This window comes from Ochotona princeps, chromosome 10 (assembly GCF_030435755.1).
Source record: "Ochotona princeps isolate mOchPri1 chromosome 10, mOchPri1.hap1, whole genome shotgun sequence".
NCBI lineage: Eukaryota > Metazoa > Chordata > Mammalia > Lagomorpha > Ochotonidae > Ochotona > Ochotona princeps.
Window position 1 is genome coordinate 22705031 of NC_080841.1, and position 12297 is coordinate 22717327.

Sequence of the window (12297 nt, forward strand, 5' to 3'; positions counted from 1 at the left end):
AGAGCTAGAAGGCAGATACCATATGATTTCACTTAAGGGAATTTCTGGAAAAGACAAAGTTAGAAGAACAAAGGACAGATCCGTGATTTTCAAGGGTGGCAGTGGAAAGTTTGACTACAAAGGAAAAGCACAAGGACTGGTGAGGGGCACGGAATTGTTGCAGATTTTGAAGGTATTGGTGCTTTTATAATTCAATGTTTTTGTCAACACTAGAAATCCACATCTCAAAGAGCCAAGTTTATTACATGTAAATATCATCAATTTAAATTTTTTATCTCCAATAGTTACTACTTTCAGGGTTATTATTTAAAAGAAATCCAAAGTGTCACTTTTTGACTCACACCATTGACTCTATCCTCTTCTCTGAATCTCATTTCTTTTTATAGAACTCCCATAGAAAGTTATTTATTTGATGGTAATCTTACCCTAGGAGAATTTGGTTGACTTTCCCAAGGTACAATAGAAGGTGGCTGTTCAACCCTTTCTGCAAAGGTGCCTCAAATTTCTACGTGTTCGTTAAGAGAATTCTCCAGAGTCGGATGTGTTACAGTACTCTGAGAGCAATAGTCACACCCACTGCTGAAGGGTGAAAAGAGAGAGCTCAGCGCTCCACTTTATGAAACAATTTAGTGGCTAAATGAGTTACTTAGGAACTAAATCCAAGCAGGTACTTGTAAAGGAGCAATGGAAATAATGACAACTGCCTCCCAGAGTAGGTGAGTATTCAGTCTTGTGCTCGAGTATTGTATTCTTGCTTCGACACCCACATTAGATTCAAGTACACGTCTCTTTATACACTCTGTTACCTCACGGCTATTACTTGTGAGTGAGGAGAGCTGGTGTTCACAGAGCAGCAGGCTGATGCATTTTTCCTGCCATTGTACGTAACATGTTTTCTAATTCTTTTGCTCTATTCAGCATTTGACCCCAACGATGGGGGATTATGGTATTAACGCTCTACCCAGCACACATTCTTTGCAGACTCTCACTAAATACTGTAAGCCTGCTGCAGAGAGGAATAAAAGTGAAAGCATACCGTCTGGTCTTAAGCTGAGCACACGGAAGGTCGTGATCCAATTGGAAGAGATGCAGAATTTTTAAAAAGAAAGAGGTTTGACCAAATTTTAATCCATGTCATTTTCATTTCTCTTACCCTGTGGATTTGGGTGATTTTATTTACACTGTCAGCTTGAGCCTAGGGATTGGAAATCAGGCTTTTATGGAGATTATTAAAAGTACATACAGTACACTCAAGGTTGGCTAACTGATAGATGCTGCTAAAAATATGAATGTGAATGCCCTGCTATTAGATGCCACTGGCGTACGTTTCATCCTCCTTAGAAGGTTATTCTTGGGAGCCAGACCTGCTGCGATGGTAATGAGATGCAGGCTGTCAGGCTATTTCTAATAGGTAGCAAATGACCAGGGATGGAGATGAATTAGCATTACTCAGACAAGGAGGTAGCTCTTTATACCATTAATTCCAATGCGAAGTAATTCCACCATCCTTCTTCCAGAGAGAAAGCATTGTATAGGGGGTGGGTAGCAGGGAAGGACAGAGCTAAAGCTTTTCAAGGATTTATCGATGGATCAGATAGGCTGCAGGGCCACTAAGTTCCTAGGCTGGTTTTCACTGGGTCTGAGCTTTTCTGATGCGCCACAAGCAACAATCAATTGGTAATGTTTCACATCCTAGATGACAAAGAGAAGGCTCTAGACACAATTTTGAAGATCTCAATAGATAAAAATAGAACTGTTTACTGGATCTCAAAATACTTGGAGCAGTCACATTTTAATGAGGCAGATTCAAGGTCTCAAACACACGGGATACGAATTTTCAAAGTAACTGAATTCCGGGGAATTGTATCCTTACAAGGCTATGTAATCAAACAATCTAAACAGGGTTAAACAGGTTTCAGAAGAATTCATGCATCACAGCTCCAGGATGAACCATCTAGAAAAAAGAAGGCATATCAAGGACTGATTTCCAATCATGAGAGCTGATGGAGTCCCTATGCCTGCTTCTTGGTCTCCTTAGATGCTACTGACAGATCAAGAGTTACTGTTATCCTGAAGCTTTGAAATGTGTTCTGTACCTAAAAATGAGCAGGAAGGCAGACGACAGGAAGCTACCAGTAATGTGTTCATCTCAGCTGAAGCTCTTCAAGTCCAAAGACCTGGACAGGGATGCTTGGTTGAAGTACTGAGCACCACAGTACTTTGTTGCAGTCTAGAGCCCTGAAGGATAAAAATGGGCTGGTTGTTCTGCCACATGCACACGTCACAAAGCAGGAAGTGCAGGAAAAGTGGACCTTCGATGTGGTGGCTGTTCCAAAGTTTAGCTGTGAATTATTTTTTCCTGTCTCACTTATTTTTTATATCCTGATTCCTCATCTTCCTGACTTCTGATTTGGTGATTTATTTTCCCTTTTATAAGTTTCATCACTCAATTCCAAACCAGATATATCTGGCTAACATGTTTATTTCTCTCTCAAATTCTGATTCTGTTTACTGCTCTGGCTTTATCTTTGGGAATACTGAGAAATACCTCGTCTGTCCAGTTTGCCCGGGGACTTCTGTGTGTCCATACATCCCTATGGTCTCAGAATGGATCTCTCCTAGGCCAACAGGATGGATCTGCTTGAGATTGGCAGTCACCTTCCACCAACAGGAAGAACAATGCATACTTTAACGTCATGACTTACAAACTGCTGTGACTCTGGCTCATGCTACGACAACCTTTGTTCATTGACTCTTGCAAATATAAATATCTAGGTGATGCCAGGCTTCACATGTTTTACTTACTCATTTGTACAAGGGTATGAATAAGGCAGTATAAATATGAGTTTCTCCTAAGCAAATAAGCACAAGGGAAGTGACGTCCCACAGAAAGTCAGTGAAATACAGAGTTGAAGTCACCTGGTCATTGCTTAATCCACAAGCTGTCCTCTTGAGCTGATCACTGCTGGAGGTTGAAGATCAAGCAGCCACTCTGTAGATAGATAAATAGTTTTTAATAGGATGAGGAAGTTGATGATAAAGGTTAAAAATCGCATTTTTCATCGCCATCTGTGGAAATCCATTTCACACACAATTTTCTCTACTGAGAAAGTTTTCTACTTGTCCTGTTTGCCTGGAAAGTCCCTCTTCATCCTTTAGCAGCTGGTAACACAGGAGCATGGTGAGCTCCTTTGAAAGTTCTTTTCTTCTTCTTAACTCTTCCCCTTTCCAAAGAGTCAGCTGAGTCAATGTACGGTGTCATGTGGAGTATAGTTCTTCATTTCTTAAAATATTCTTCTTACTAAATTAGGAACAAGCCTAGGAATAGTGCCTTATTTTTTTTGTGCATTCCAATATCTGCCACGGTGCCTGACACATTTTAGGTACTCAAAATGAGTTATCGGACTAAGTTCTGTGAAGATGATGGTGATGATGGTCGGGTCAGGGAGAAATAAAGAATTTTGCTAGCTTTTAGAATTAATTTTTAAGACTATGGCATCTGCACATAATTTTTTCATAATGAGTCTTTTCCATTAACTTTTCTAAGTCCTCTCACTCTAGTTGAAGTAATTAGCACATGGTGGTATAAAATATGACCTGCAAATGTACTATAGCCAATACAATGCCACAGTCACAGGAGGTGGGGTAGAAAGCTTCTCTGAGAGCTTCTCCTTCAAGGGACAACCTTGAAATTTTGGGATTCTCCCGTCTTATAGCTCCCCTGTTTTAGAGTGCCTTGTCTCCAGCTGTTCAGATAGACAAAATGTAGACCAAATGCACCAGGCTGGGCTGAGAATTGACAGTCATCGTCTCTGCCCATTTAATACTTGGGATCACATGGTCCACCTGCAGGGCTGTCTGGGAGAGGCTTTCTTCCTCTCTCTATAGGAAGTCACTCAAGAATGATAACCACTAAAAATCTCTTGCCAGAGTATGCTCGTTTGGACACCATATATCCCTTAAACATGTCCCCCTACACAACATACTCATCTCACTGTCTGAAATTCCTTCCAGGCACCACCTCCAGATCAATGCCCAGAATATCCAGTGATATGGCCCCTCACTAGGTATGGTGAGCTGCACATTGAAAAAAAAATCATCATCGGTACTCAACTTCCACACCATTATAAGGCAAAAGACACAGAATGCACTAGGTAATCCCCTTCGGAAAAGGAAATTATTGATGGCACATAGCATTCTGGTCCAGAGCAAAGCCAAACACTTGTGGACCAGGCTTGTGTAGCCATACCCTCTGGATATGATGAAAGTGTTTGGATTTGACACCAGGAAGGACTCCTTTGCTTGTTCTTCTTGGCCACATGAAAAGTAAGACTAGGGAAACACTTTCCTTCATAGCAGTGCAACCCTACAAACTTGACTTCTGCTTACTCTGAAATGAAATGGGAACTCAAAAACTGTAGTAAGCCTTGAATAAGCAAGGATCTAACAATGTAATTCTTATAAACTTTGAAGGCATTTGAGCTATATGGTTCTAGCCATCTACCTATGCCAGAAACTACATTCAGGGTTGTTTTTCCAGACATTATCATCACATTTATCACTTCTTTGTCTCTTCATCTTTACATCCTTATACCATACTCCTGATATTTTGCTTCAAACCATTCAAATGACAATTTTGCTGAATTCTATCTTAAAATTTTTTCTTTATTTTTTTCTCTTAAAAAGTCTCTATAAGAGAGGTACCATAGCCTATGTTTTGATTCTAAAATAAATTAACCTAATGACCCTGCATGGCCAAATCTTTGGACTTCACTCTTCTGTTTTTGCTTATAAACTTAGGAATCATTTCCTGATTTATCTCTTTCTTATAATACATATTCAATATTAGCAAAATTATATTGCAGACAACTTTATAATTAGTAAAAGGACATTGCTATGCTATATGATTTACCTGCAAAACATTATTTTCTATTTTTACATTGTCTAATATTGGTTTCTGTTTTTCCTATTGCTAAACTACTAAATCATACATACTTAGCAAATTGTAACAAACAACAAAATGTTTGATTGTGTCTATATCCTACTTCTAGCACCAATTAAAACAATAAATACTAGTTACTGCAACAATAATTTCAGTGATTTCATATGGGTTTATTTCCGCTCCATGTCAGGATCCAATAGCAGTTTGGAATGTCTCTTTGGTGGCTACTCCCAACTACTTATTCAAGAACACAAACTCCTTCCAACTTCTGGAATCTTAAACCAATGGCCACCGAGCTCACTGTTGAACAGGAAGCAAAACGTGGACTATCGCTTAAGTTATTTTAAGGGAAATTTCTAGAAGAGGTTTATATCCCCCATGTCAAGATTTCTGGGACCTAAACTCTATCACATGACCCCAACTAAGCTGAAAAATGAGGGAAAAGTTCTCCTGTGTTCTCAGGAATGGGAAATGTACTGGTAAGTTTACAGCTACCTGTGGTAAGTTCAAACACATCATTCATTTACTTCTCATTGATGATGGGGAGAAGTTGACTTTCTCAGTCACTCACTAGATGTCTAGATAGTCATTTTCTTACTAAAAGCACAGAAAGCACAGATTCAACAAAGCAAGAGGTTTCTAGAGAACCAGTATGAATCATCCGACAAGCCTTCAGATGTTGCTTTAGAAACTAACCTTCAAATTTTTACAATATAAACAAGTTAATATATAGACTGGCCATAACTGATAGTGAATATGGCCATGCAGCTCCCCACAATAGAGGTGGTTTAGCCTAACTGAACTGCTTATCAATATACCCAGTTCAGACACAACAGCCATGTAATTCCCTCCTCTTGGAAGGCACACCTTAACCCAAACCACCACCAGGCAGTTTATCAGTGCAGAACAATGGAAGGAGCATGTGCTTTGAGCAGAGCCATTCTGAAGGCTTCCATCAGTTGTGCATCCTTGAACAATCACTTTCAACTTTCCTGAAATTCAGCTCCTTCATTCCCCTGCTGTGAAATGGATAAAAAAAAATATCAACTTTGTGTCATATCATAAACCTCTGAGATATACATACATCATGAATGACACCCACACAGTATAAATTCATTCTGTACAACATTTGGCTATTGGGAGTCTGTGATACACCATCACCTTTATAGGTATTGTAAAACATATTGATAAATCTAAGACATAAAATCTACCCTCAATCCAGTTTTTAGGTTAGTAAGAGGAAGTTTGCTATAAATTAAGAGTTCTGAGAATGTACCATTGTCTCCAGATAGCATGCTATGGTCATGCTTACGAAAGATTCAATGCATCACAAGAGTTTTTCACAAATAGGAAAATAAAGAACACACACACTCACACACATACACACCTCTTGGATTATTCTGCTGTATGGTGGTTTTATGCTTTTCCAAACTGTCTTGCCTATTTACCTCCTTAAATTTTCTTCTACTACTCCTTTACATTGGGCATTCCAGTAAGACACTAAAAGTGCCAAGCACGGTATTTTGACTCATAAAACACCCATTGATTGTTTGTTTTGATTGGCAGGTTAATAATTCCTTGCAGTATTCAAGTCAAATGAAATGGGTAGAAATTCACTTCCTGACATGAAATTAAGATTGCTGAATAAATGATCTGATGAGCTTATATGAACCCATAAGTAAGAACATTAAATTGCAAAACTTTCCTTCTACAAGCAAAAAATTACTTTGAGAGGCAATACGGTATTTCACAAGGGTAGAGGTTTTAGAAAATTGTGTAAAGGTATTCTTACCTGCTTGGGGAAAAGCTGAGTGTATTCTGGAGCTGGGAGGAGGAACAAATCACAAAAGTAAGAGCACTTAGCCAGTTATACACATCTCTTTTCCTGACCCCCGGCACCGGGAACCTTCCAGAGCACTGGAACTTGTCTTTTCTTTCCTATGAACACACAAGGAGGATTTTAACATCCTCCTCTTCAATAAAGCAACATAGCCAGGTGGGTAGTTCTTCTGAATGAGGCCATTTTGGGGACGCCCTAGAGTAGAGCTTTGGTTTCCAAAAATCTGTACCTGGTACACATAGAGTCAAGAATTTTAGTGGTGCCAAGAGGGCAGAAGGCATACAAGTGTCTGCAACTAGAACAAGATAGATTTAGAGGGTACAGTTCCTCCACCAGAGACCAACAGCCAGACCTAAAGGCAGGATTAAGACAAGAAGAGAATCACTCCCCCATGACAACCAACCCAGAAGACCCACAGAACAGACCCAACCATCCTACAGCAAAGACCAGCAAGGACTAAAAGGTAAGAAAGAAGCAAGCCTAAGGTCCTCTTCTTGGGGGAAGTGAATGTCTCCTCCCAAGACCAAATACCATCCTAGCTGGCAAGTGGGAGGAGAGAATGACTAAAATACAGAGCCATCACTCAAAGACCGCTATGGCAAGTGTAAGTCTCATTTGGCTGCCCTTCACTTCCCCATGAAAGACACCAAAAAAAAAAATGAGAAATTATCTAGAAACTGTGAAATGTTCTTCATTTCATACTCAGCACACTGTCGTGCATGTGATTTTCATTCCTACACTGTATTAATGTTGTAGAGTCATTGCCTCAAATGCACAGAGCCCTACTTTTGCCCTGATGGAATGTAGTCTTGACAGAAATACAGGTGATACCATCCACAGTGAATAGCTCTGCAAAACTTTCATCCATTGAATTATTTTTAAAATGTCTTTGCATGTCATAGTTCCAATAAGGGGGTGCTCACTAGCCATTACATTTTTCTGTCAAAAAAAAAAGTCATTTGCTTATTATCAGTGCATAGAGTACAGAAAACATACATCACATACATGGTTGGATTTTAAAACTAAATATGACTTTTAGAACAATCACAAAACTAGGAAATTCCTGGGAAAATCATGCACTGTGTGTCAGGCACTTTGCATATGCTATCTTAAATTGTCTTCAAACAACCAGTGAAACCAGGTATTATTTCCATTTTATGGAAAAGGAAATGGAAACTCTGGTGAATGAATCAAAGTCAAGTTGTCCAAGATCATCAAATCAGAAAGTGGTACAAATAGAATTGGAACACAATGTCCCGACCTCGGTGAAGCCTTTCTTCACTTTTGCCCAGCATGTCATGCAGAATCCTGTGTAATGACCTCATCCATACTCCATGAACACCAGGAGCCAAGGCCACTTGTTCCTGGGTATGGACCCAAAAATATTTCTTTAAAATCCCCAATTTCTGAGGCCTGGCACAATGGCTCAATGGCTAAATTCTCACCTTGGCAAGTACCTTGATCCCATTTGGGCACAAGTTTGTGTCCTGGCTGCTCCACTCCACATATACCTCTGTGATTATGGCCTAGGAAAGCAGTAGAGAATGGCCTAAAGCCTTAGAACATTACACATCTATAAATGACCCAGAGGAAGCTCCTGGCTCTTGGTTTCAGAATGTCTCAGCTCCAGCTGTTGCAGCCCATTGGAAAGTGAATCACCAGATGAAAGATCTTTTTGACTGCTTCTCTCTGTACATATGATCTGCTTTCCAAAACAAATAAACAAATCTCTAAAAAAATATTCAACCCCTGTCTTCATTTGACCTGTTCTACACCCAGGTTCCTGGTTTTCTGTGTGTTTCATGTTGAAAAGCATTAAATGAGAATCAAGATGGCGGAATCAAATAAGCACACGTTTAAACAGGTGGAGAAACATTACCCAGTGTGAAGCAGAGAGGGCACATTCCAGGAAACAGGAGAGGACAGGACAACAGCAGAGGGGCACCTGGAGACTGACAGGAAAGCAGTGGACACAATGGTGCAGCATAGCAGTGACTGACACCACAGCATCATTCAGCAAAGAGTGATCTGAATGGCACCAGCAGCCGCAACTCCACCAGCAACAGGGTGGGAAGAGACTTTCACCAGGGGAGCTCAGGAGATGAACCCAAACAAAGAACTGCCTGTCCTACTGGTCTGTTTGATTTGACCAGAAGCAGAGACAGAGTGGAAGATCTCAGACGAGCAGTGTGGGAATAGGGTAGATTTCACAGCCCAGTACACCCCCTAGAGACAAATCGGGCACCATTTTGTTTAAGGAGGCAAGGGCTATGGGACAGTAATGTGCATGCACTGAGCTGCGAGTGAACTCGTTTCTGACTCAGTGAACTGCAACAGCATGGCATCCTACATGTTCTACCCAAGATAGGTCTGGGTAGCCTTCACACCTGACAGCCAACAAAGAACTCTAGTAGTGGCATATCAGGCACCATTTAGTACATTGTGGCAAAGAATTGAAGACTGCAGGGACAACAGTGAGCTGTGCATGCATTGAGCCAGGAGAGAATTCATTGAGCTCAGTGCATTGCACTGGTTCCACAGGGAAAATAATACCGACTTTGGCATCGTACTGGTCAAAATAAGTCTGTATAGCCCTCAGACCTAATGGTCAACAGATCCCACAAGATCAGTAACACCAACAACCTAGCTATTTAGGACTCCTGCTGTCTCCCTAATCCTGGGAACTACTCTAACAGGAAGTGGGATGTGGGTTGTATAGACAACAATGCAGCCTCAGCACGGTATCACAGGAGGTACAGAGTGATGAGCCAGGAGCTGGGGCTACGGAACCATGCTGGAAATCTAACATTAGAACCCAGACCTTCAACTCGCTGGACGGAGTGGCACAACTGACTACAAACAAAGAGCCATGTGCCAACCACAATAAGTAAAATCAAACTGTAGACCTGTGGGGGACACAGCTTAGAAACTTGCCCCAAGCAGAAGAATCTGATAACCAGAAGAACAATGACCAAGAGCAAAAGACCAGACAAAGGCACAAGGAATATTACTGAAGACTCCCCTGCAAAGGAGCAAAAACCTTTACCAACCTCAGAGTTCACTGAGGAACACATCAAGAAAATGGGGCATACAAAATTCAAAACAATTGTTACAAAACTTCTTATCAACAACGAGAAGCACATAAGGCAGGCATGCAAGAAATCTAAGGAATATGTCATACTGGAAATGAATCAAATGAAAGCTGATATATCAGAAAGGAAACATACAGAGGAGCAAATTAAAAGTACAGTGGAGAGTCTCCAAAATAGAGTGAAGCAAGCAGAAGAAAGAATCTCAGAATTGGACAATATTTCCTGTCACCAGGGAGAAACAAACAAACAAAAAGCTAGAAGCAGACCTGCCTCAAGCTAAAACAAGTATTCAAGAAATGAAAGACAGTATTAAAAGGCCAAATATAAGAGTTATGGAAATCCCAGAAGGTGCAAAAGAAAGCAAAGCTGGGTTTAAAAATATATTTAATGAGATAATAAGGGAAAATTTCCCTAATCTAGAGAAAGAATTGGGAAACAACATCCAGGAGAGACACAGAACTCCCAACAGCGTTGACCAAAAATCATCTTCACCACAACACATGATAATCCAGCTCTCTTCAGTCCAACATAAGGAAAAGATCCTTAAATGTGCATGTCAAAAAAATCAATTGACATGTAAAGGAATGCCAATTAAATTCACACGATATCTCTCACAGGAAAACTATAGGCCAGTAGAGAATGGAGTGACATATTTCAGATTCTAAAAGAAAAAAAATTGTCGACCCAGGATAACATACCCAGCAAAACTTTCCTTTGTCTTTGAAAATGAAATAAAATTCTTCCACAGTCAAGAAAACTTAAAAGAATATGCCTCTTTCAAACCAGCCCTGCAAATGATACTTAAAGATATTCTCTTGACAGAGAAAAGGAATAGCACCCATCAAAACCACAGGCAAAAGTGAAGAACATCCAAGTGAAATAACAACAGAAGACTAAATCAATGAACAACCCATTGCTACATGACATGACCAAATCACCACCCATTCATATTAACCCTGAATGTAAATAACTTATACTCATCAATCAAACATCACAAATTAATAGACTGGATTAAAAAACAAAACCCATCTATTTGTTGCCTAGAGGAGACACATTTCACCAACAAATATCAGCAGAAACTATAGCTCATGGATTTTGATTTTTTTTGTTAGTTTCATCTGTTCAAAACACTTTTTTCTGATTAAATTCTTCAATGATTCATAGATCATACAGTAGCATCATTTTCTTCAAGAAGGTTCTTGATTTTCTTTTTCATTTCTTCAGCGACACATTAGTCATTCAGTAGCTTATTATCTAACTTCATGGCACTGTAAATTTCTTTTTCTTCTTCCTGTTGTTGATTTTGTTTTGTTGCTTTTCATTTAAGAGGATGTATAGTAACTGTGTAATGGAAACTATCATATCCAGATGTGAGGATAGAATGCAGTATACATCTCTACTTCCACACAAAGATGGACTCCCAATGAAATTGTTTACTGTAGCGTGACAATAGGATGCTGGACTCTGCCATTTTTCATGCCCACAATGATTGACCTATGACTGCCTATGAAAAACTATACTATAATAATGATATAGGGGAACTCAGTGGGGGTGAGGGAATTGGTGAGGGAATAAGGTAAATCCCAGGGCCTATGGAACTGTATCATAAAATTATATTAATAAAAAGAAGTAAAATTTTTAAAAGAAAGAAAAGAAAAGCAATGAGACAGGAAAAGTTCTCATTCGTATTGGTTCACTCACCAAATGTCTGTAATGGGCAGGGCTGGACTAGGCCAAAAATGTGAGATGTGAACCCAATCTAGGTCTCCAAGTGGGTTCTAAGATCTCAAATACTTGAACCATCATCCCCTGCCTCCCAGGATATACTTTTGTAGGATGCTGGAATTGAAAGAGAGCTGGATTGAAACCCAGGTACTCCTATCAGAATACTCATTCGCTGAAGAAAAATGTAAGTCATTTTCTGGTTGCTTGATTTCTTGGGTCCCTGATAGAAAGGCCCATTATCTTGACAAATCAGAAACTAGGAGCCTTCTAGCAGAGCTGCTTGGCCTTGCACTGGTGCCTTCAGATACCCACTTGGTCCCTTAGATACTGGATATTTTCTAAGAACATTCATGAGGCAGAAGCTCTGATGTCATGATCACTTGGTACTACAGGATTCCCAGGGAGAGGATGCAAGTCTCAGAAAGATAGAAAAAATTGGCTTTCAACCATTCAAGCATCATATCCACTAAGTATGCAACAGAACAATTATGGTCGATTTTCTTAAGTCATGAGAAAGACTAAAAATGGCCCATTTCTTAGGACATAAGGAAAAATAGGCATTGAGCCAATGAAAACCAAGAAGTAAGCCAGAAAGAAATGGAAGCTTTTCTGCTTTTCCTTACCAGTTCTTTTCTGCATTAGCAGCCAACACTACTAGCATTTTGTCAGCCAGAGTGCTTTGTAAACAAGTACTTCCA

The 12297-nt window shown here is 39.8% G+C and overlaps 1 long non-coding RNA gene across 1 annotated transcript in view; it reads right to left on the reverse strand.

Moving 5' to 3' along the window:
• Positions 1 to 1862: 1862 nt before the first annotated feature.
• LOC131481243 (uncharacterized) overlaps positions 1863 to 12297 on the reverse strand; it is a 96131-nt gene continuing 85696 nt past the window's right edge. Inside the window, exons 2-3 of the long non-coding RNA XR_009246173.1 lie at positions 2920 to 2992; positions 1863 to 2096 (exon numbers count right to left, since the gene is read on the reverse strand). This is a non-coding gene — a long non-coding RNA (uncharacterized LOC131481243). The remainder of the gene's footprint in view (positions 2097 to 2919; positions 2993 to 12297) is intronic.